Here is a 7500-nt window from a genome sequence, read left to right on the forward strand (position 1 = left end):
CCGTCCACGAACCTTTTTTTTTTTCTTTTTCCTGATCGGAACTCTTAAATTTCTTCCTTCTTTGAACTGAGCAAAGGAAAGTGTGTGGGCTGGCGAGTGTTGGTGTAGGATAGGAGAGGGAAGAGAAGGGGAGGAGAGGGGAGGGTAGGAAACGGAAGGAAAGAAAAAGATGCAGCACCACACCACTCCACGCCATACCACACCACACCACACCACAACACACCACACCCTTAGAAACTACTGAGGAAGCGAGAGGATTACTGGAAGTGCTTCATTCACTCACTTAGGCAGCGGCAACTCCTCTTCTCAACTGGATTTAACGCCAGTGAAGCGATCCCGCGGGAAATTTGAATGGCGTTTTTTCCTGCTTCTTGTTTACCTCTTGTTTCTGCCAAAGGACGTGAGGCTGAGAAGAGCTGGAGGCAATTTTGGCTCGCATGGTTTCGACAGTGTGTGTGTGTGTGTGTGTGTGTGTGTGTGTGTGTGTGTGTGTGTGTGTGTGTGTGTGTGTAAACGTAGAGGTACACACAGTATGGAGGTATCGGTGTCAGGGAATGAAAGACAGCTCGCTCTGCATTACTCATAGAATGTTTGGTGTCGATATGTTGATCTTGTTCTGTCGTGTATCTGTCTGCTGCGGAGAGAGGCAGGGAGACTAAACGGCAGTGAACTTTATTTTTGTTTTATTTGTTTATAGTCCCAACTTTTGATGTGTCCCACACACGCACAGGCACACAAACAGACACACACACACACACACACACACACACACACACACACACACACACACACACACACACACACACACACACACACACACACACACACACTTGTGCCTTTGTGATGGCTATGTTACTTAGTGTCTGTGTTCAGTGCTAGATATTTTAGACAACAATCAAACTGTCTGTCAATTTATTACGGATAATGGTTGATTGAAGCTGAAGAATGACAGGCAGAGAGAGAGAAAGAGAGAGAGAGAGAGAGAGAGAGAGAGAGAGAGAGAGAGAGAGAGAGAGAGAGAGAGAGAGAGAGAGAGAGAGAGAGAGAGAGAGAGAGAGAGAGAGAGAGAGAGAGAGAGAGAGAGAGAGAGAGAGAATAAAATCGGCTTTGTCTCTTTTTCTTTAGGGGACACGTAATGTTTGAGTGATTTAAGTTTTTTTTTCTTTTCGGGTTGTGTTTTTCTTTCTTAGCTTATCGGACTTAACTTTGTGTTCCTTAGGCGTAATTTCATCAGTCGTCTCTCTCTTTAGTGTGTTTTTGTCTTTCAGAGCTTACCAAAACTTTTTATTCTCTTCTCAAGTACAGAAAACTAGCTGGTGTGTGAGCCAACTTTTCTGTGTGTGTATGTCTGTGTGTGTGTATGTGTGTGTGTGTGTGTGTGTGTGTGTGTGTGTGTGTGTGTGTGTGTGTGTGTAATTCACCACAGCTGCCTGCTGGTCACCCAGCCAGTCTTCCCCATTACAGAGCGAGCTCAGAGCTCATAGACCGATATTCGGGTAGGATTGAGACTAAAACACACTCCACACACCGGGAAAGCGAGGCCACAACCCCTCGAGTTACATCCCGTACCTATTTACTGCTAGGTGAACAGGGGCTACACATTAAGAGGCTTGCCCATTTCCCTCGCCGCCTCCGGGACTCGAACCCGGACCCTCTCGAATGTGAGTCGAGCGTGCTAACCACTACACTACGTGGTGTGTGTGTGTGTGTGTGTGTGTGTGTGTGTGTGTGTGTGTGTGTGTGTGTGTGTGTGTGTGTGTGTGTTTGAATTCTGCCCTAGAGCACTCTACAGCAACTCCTTTGGTAACTAGCAGAACTGGAAGACTCCTGCGGATAAGCTTAAGTGTCATCTGAAATTCGTCTGGTTCGCTTCCTCTGTAATGTCGGTCTAGTATGCGGTAAGCAAGTCCCGGTGGATGAGAAGGCGGAGGCAGGAAGTGAAAATGTAGAACAAGAGCAGTTGCTTCTTCTCAAACAACAATAATCCCTGCTGTTAATGAGTTGCGGCGGCCTCTCGGGGGGAAAAGAGACAAAGAAGTTAGGAATGAAATGCTCTTAGGAGAAGTTTGTTCCCCGCGGTAACGTCTTGACAGACAGCCAAGGAGGCAGAAAGGAGTTTCAAGGACATGTGGACGGAGCGAGGGACAGAAGCCAGGACATAAGAATCAAGACGAAACACTAAATGATCGAAGGAGAATTCTGGCACAGGAATGGAATAAGTTACGGGTAAATGTATTTAGGAAGAATTCTGATTTTGTGGAGAAAAACAAGTAAAATAAGACGAAGAGAGGACGAAAAATAAGAAGAGACCAAGGTACAGAGTAACTTAGCAAAGTTAATCTTGAAGAAAAACCTTAGATCTGTGTAGAAAGCAAATTAAAAAGGGCGGAAAGGAGGGGAGAAAGCAGAAGGGAGTTCCTTGAAAGTCCTTTGATCACAGTGACTGGTGACTCCAAGAGCCAGGAATCCCGCGCTGCCCGCCGGTCACTGCCTGGCCCTTGTGGGAAGCTTGAAGAATTTCTTTCCATTTTTTAGTTCTTTTGAAGTATATTCTTTATTCCGAATTTGAAAAAAAAAAATCTAGATTTATGTGTGTGTGTGTGTGTGTGTGTGTGTGTGTGTGTGTGTGTGTGTGTGTGTGTGTGTGTGTGTGTGTGTGTGTGTGTGTGTGTGTGTGTGTGAGAGAGAGAGAGAGAGAGAGAGAGAGAGAGAGAGAGAGAGAGAGAGAGAGAGAGAGAGAATTTGCATATTACAGTGGTTCTTTACTGCAAGGTTTCGTCATTATATGCTCAGAACATATCACACAACGTAAAACCGTCTTGTCTTTGATATTTTTTTTTTGTCTTGAAATGAGTATTGCGTTTCACAATACTAGTCTTTCATCATTTCGAAGACAAAAGAATATTAGGGAAGCTGCATGATGTCATTATACCTAAAATGGAATGTTACTTTATAAAGCATGAATATTAGTATGCATCTCTCATTTCTATCCATCAACAATTATAAGCAGTATCTTTATTTTCCACCTGAATATTGTATGTAATTTGTTTCGATATACTGAACAGCTACTATCTTTTCCTTTATTGTTTCTTTCTTTACATTAGTCGATATTCATTCTACCAGAGTCTCTATTTGCTACAAATTTATAGTATTTACATGGCAATAAAACAAGATTTACCTTTTACTGACTGATTTTGTCATGTTGGAACTAATATGTATCATTTTTTTTTTTACTTTATTATCACTTGGTCCTCTTAATATTATTTGCTTTATATTTTGTCCGGCATTGTTAATGTTTTGAATTCTTCTCTGGACGAATGAAAGCAGGAAAGGGAAAAGCAACTTCACGTAATGTCGGAAAAGCATGCACAGCTTAAATTCAGAAAGCGGCTGAATTGTGGCCATGAGATGACAAGATACACACACACACACACACACACACACACACACACACACACACACACACACACACACACACACATACAGAGAGAGAGAGAGAGAGAGAGAGAGAGAGAGAGAGAGAGGAGGTATCTGCCGGATCCAGCATCAGGTTTCGATTCAATCTGCGTCACTTTTGTAGTGTTCCCTGCCAAGTAGAGGAAGAAAGGAGAAAGGTGCGGGAAGGGACATGGCGGTGCAGGGGAGAGAGAGTGATGGAGCTAGTGAAGGGAGGGAGCGCGAGGGCAGGGGAGGAGCCCAAGAATTGGAAGGGAGAATGGAATAGGATGTTAGTGTGAAAAATGAAGGAAAGATTAAGGAGGGACTTACTTTTTTCCCTTTTTCCATTTTCCTGTTTTCTCTTTTGTGCCTTTCCTCCACTGAGAGAAAGAAGGAAGTCAGTGAGGGAAGACATGATGAGGTTCTCCATTTCGTTCGTTTCTTTGAGAGAGAGAGAGAGAGAGAGAGAGAGAGAGAGAGAGAGAGAGAGAGAGAGAGAGACTGTGATAGATTTTCAGCAGCTGAAACTGGTAAACATCAAAAAGAATTTCAATAAACTGACTCTCTCTCTCTCTCTCTCTCTCTCTCTCTCTCTCTCTCTCTCTCTCTCTCTCTCTCTCTCTCTCTCTCTATATATATATATATATATATATATATATATATATATATATATATATATATATATATATATATATATATATATATATATATATATATATATAGACACACACATTTATTGCTCGGCACAGAATCTTGAAAGGAAAAATCGCCAAGTTACTCTTATTTCTTTCTTTTATCCCTCCTCGTCTTGTTGGAAATCTTTCTCTATGATTTTGTCTTTGTTCACACGATCTCCTACTAACTCCCCCACCTCTTCCTTATCAGCCTCTCATCCTTCGCTCCTGGGTCTGTTTGTCTGGATACACACGCTTCTTTTATCTCTGGGTGATTCAGTGTCATTCTGGGTTTGTCAGTTTGTTATAACATGATTTGCTCTGTCACACACACACACACACACACACACACACACACACACACACACACACACACACACACACACACACACACACACCCTTCCCTCCGACGCACATACGCACTCGCATTTCCTTCTTCCTTCTAATTTTTCTTTCATGTATTATTCCTTATTTTTTTTTTTTTAATCATTTCGATTGCTCATCCAGTTTTCCGTCCGTCCCACATATACACACTCTCCTTCCTTCATTTCTTCTATTTTCCTTAATATTTTCCTACTCTTTTATTTTTCTTTTCTTCCAATTACACACCACTCTGTTCCCTCTGTGTCGTCATCTCTCCTTATCAAAAAGAAGGGAGGGAAGCAAGCAAGCTCAGTAAGAAGGAAAGTCGATGTTTCCACCCGTGCTTCACCCTCATCCGTCCGTCAGGCGCGTCCTCGCCCATAAACCAGCAATGTATCACTGTGGGAGCGATTTGTCAGGTGGACGCATCCCTTGGGGCGCTCTGCTTCTCATTAGTGCTTGCAGGTGGGGACTGCGTACAGGTGAGTGAGGACTGAGCGAGGGAGAAAACAGGAGCAAGAATAGAAGGAAAAGTGTAAGAAGGAAGAGAGTGAAGGGTGTAAGGTTGAGCTTGGGAGTTTTGAGACAGAAGGATGATTGAGAGGAATTTTTTTTTTTCAGGAGAGAAGCCAATCGAAGGGAACAAATTATAAAAAAGACCCACTTAAGCATTGGTCCCGTTAAAAAGTGTTACACAATTAGCCAAAATTAAGGAACAAATGTCTTGAAACCTCCCTCTTAAAAGAAGTCAAATCGTGGGAAGACGAAAATACAGAAGTAGGCAGGGAGTTCCAGAGTTTACCAGAGAAAGGTATGAATGATTGAGAGTACTGGTTAACTCTTGCTTTAAAGAGTTCGACAGAACTCTTTAAAACAAAAAAGGAAAGCATGAAATAAGGATAGAACATTATGGTAAACCGGAGAAAAAACAAAAATGAGAAGCAAACGAAGAAGGGTTATAGGGAGACGAAAAAAGGTAATAAGGACAAGGCGGTGAGGCGATGTGGGATGTGAGAAAATATTGGAGGCTGCAAATTGATTGAAACCTTGTAAGGAAAAAAAAGAAAAAAGCTTATGGAGGAAAAATGCGAAACACGAAAAGAAAAAGAAAAGAAGCGTGAGGAGGAACGTGGTTGGGTGGATATTGGATAACGAAAGAAAGAACGAAATATAATAAAGAAAAGAAAAAAACATGAATTTGGAGTTTAAAGTAAAAAAAAAAAAAATACTGTAAATAAAACAACATAAAATTACGAAAGATAATTATTGAGTGATGGAACATCTTGCAATTCAATTTCAGAAAATCTATTGCAGTAAATCATGGAAAGAAATTATTAGCAAAAGTCTTCAAGGAGATAAAAAAAAAGACAATGAAGCAAAGACCAAACAGAAAATAAGAAACGGAAGCCTCTAAAGGGGAAGAGAGTGGATAACAAGAAAGAAAGGAAGCACTTTGATTCTCGAGACAAAGGGTAAAAAAGAAGAAAAGAGAAAATGAGGAAAAGAAAGGGTATGAGTGAAGGGGAAGAAGAGGAAGAAAGAACAGGTATTAGGTTGGACGGAGAAGGAAGAAAAGGAAAGACAAAGAGAAAGAGAAACAAGAAAAGAAAGATGAAGATAAGAAGGAAGAGAAAGAAACAAAACTGGGAAGAAGAGAGAGAGAGAGAGAGAGAGAGAGAGAGAGAGAGAGAGAGAGAGAGAGAGAGAGAGAGAGAGAGAGAGAGAGAGAGAAGCAGAACAAAAGAATGGAAAAGTAAGTGAAACAAAGAGAGAGAGAGAGAGAGAGAGAGAGAGAGAGAGAGAGAGAGAGAGAGAGAGAGAGAGAGAGAGAGAGAGAGAGAGAGAGAGAGAGAGAGAGAGAGAGAGAGAGAGAGAGAGAGAACAAAAAAGGGAAGATAAGGTAAAATGAAAGAGAAATTAAAATTACATCAAAATAGATAGAGGAGAAGGAAAAAGACAAATATAGGCAAGTACGAAGAGAAACGAGGAGGGAGGACAAAAGGAAACTAAGAAAAATACAACGATGAAGAATTTATAAGAAAAAAAGACAAAAAGGAAAGTTAGTAATAAGATTAACCCCTTCAGTACTGGGACGCATTTCTACCTTGATTTTTTGGGTGTGATTAGACAATTTTATTTCATTAGGGAGAGATTATGGAGGTCAGCAGATTAGTGGCCACAGTCTTCACTACTTTAATCCCCCACATAAGTATCTGAAGCTGTATGAAATCGCTAAATAGTAAGTAGTTAAGAAGAAGAGAGGCAAGAAAAAACCCGAAGATGAAAAGTAAAAAAGGATAGGGAGAAGAAAAGTGAGAAGAAGGTGAGGAAAAGTATGAAGGAGGAGGAGGAGGAGGAGGAGACAAAAAAGGCTTTAGGTGGAGGAGAGTGGGAGTGCTAAGGGTATATAGAGGTTCTTGTTGACCTGGGTACAAGCTGCGTGTCGTTAAGGGATGACTGATGAGTCTCTTGCGTGCTGTGTAACTGCTCCTCTCTGCTTCACCTTGCTCTTCCTCCTCTTCCTCCTCCTCCTCCTCCTCCTCCTGCTGCCGTTGTGTCCTCCGCTGCGTACCACCTGCTTACCTCTGCTGTTTTTTTCCTGTTTTTTTTCTTTTTAGTTTTTTTCTCGTCCTGTTCACTTCTTTTAGTATTTTTTCTTTTGTTGCTTTTTTTTTACTTTCAACCAGTTTTTGTTTTACTTTGTCTTTTTTTTTTCCTTTCGTCACTTTTCTTGGTTTCTTTTGTTTATTCAGCCTCTCCTGTTTTTCTCTTTCCTCTTTCACTTCAGCAATTTATTCCCTTGTTGTTTCTACGTTTATTTTTTTTTCTATCTTCTGTTTCCTCGTCATGTTATTCCTCTCCTCTTTCCATTTTCTCTTCTTCATTTTTTGCTTCTCTTTTTGCAATATTTCTCTCGCTGATGCATTAATTTTCTCGTTCTTTCTGTCTTTCCTACATCACTTTCTCTTCCTCATCTTCCTCATCCTCTTCCACCTTCCTCATTTCTTCCTGCTACCGCTCCTTC

At 41.2% G+C, this 7500-nt stretch overlaps 1 protein-coding gene across 3 annotated transcripts in view; it reads left to right on the forward strand.

Annotated features, from left to right (window-relative positions):
- LOC123505018 (hemicentin-1-like) overlaps window positions 1–7500 on the forward strand; it is a 579315-nt gene that overhangs the window by 531287 nt on the left and 40528 nt on the right. The window lies entirely within an intron of this gene.

The sequence above is a fragment of the Portunus trituberculatus genome, chromosome 17, assembly GCF_017591435.1.
Source record: "Portunus trituberculatus isolate SZX2019 chromosome 17, ASM1759143v1, whole genome shotgun sequence".
In the NCBI taxonomy this organism is placed as follows: Eukaryota; Metazoa; Arthropoda; class Malacostraca; order Decapoda; family Portunidae; genus Portunus; species Portunus trituberculatus.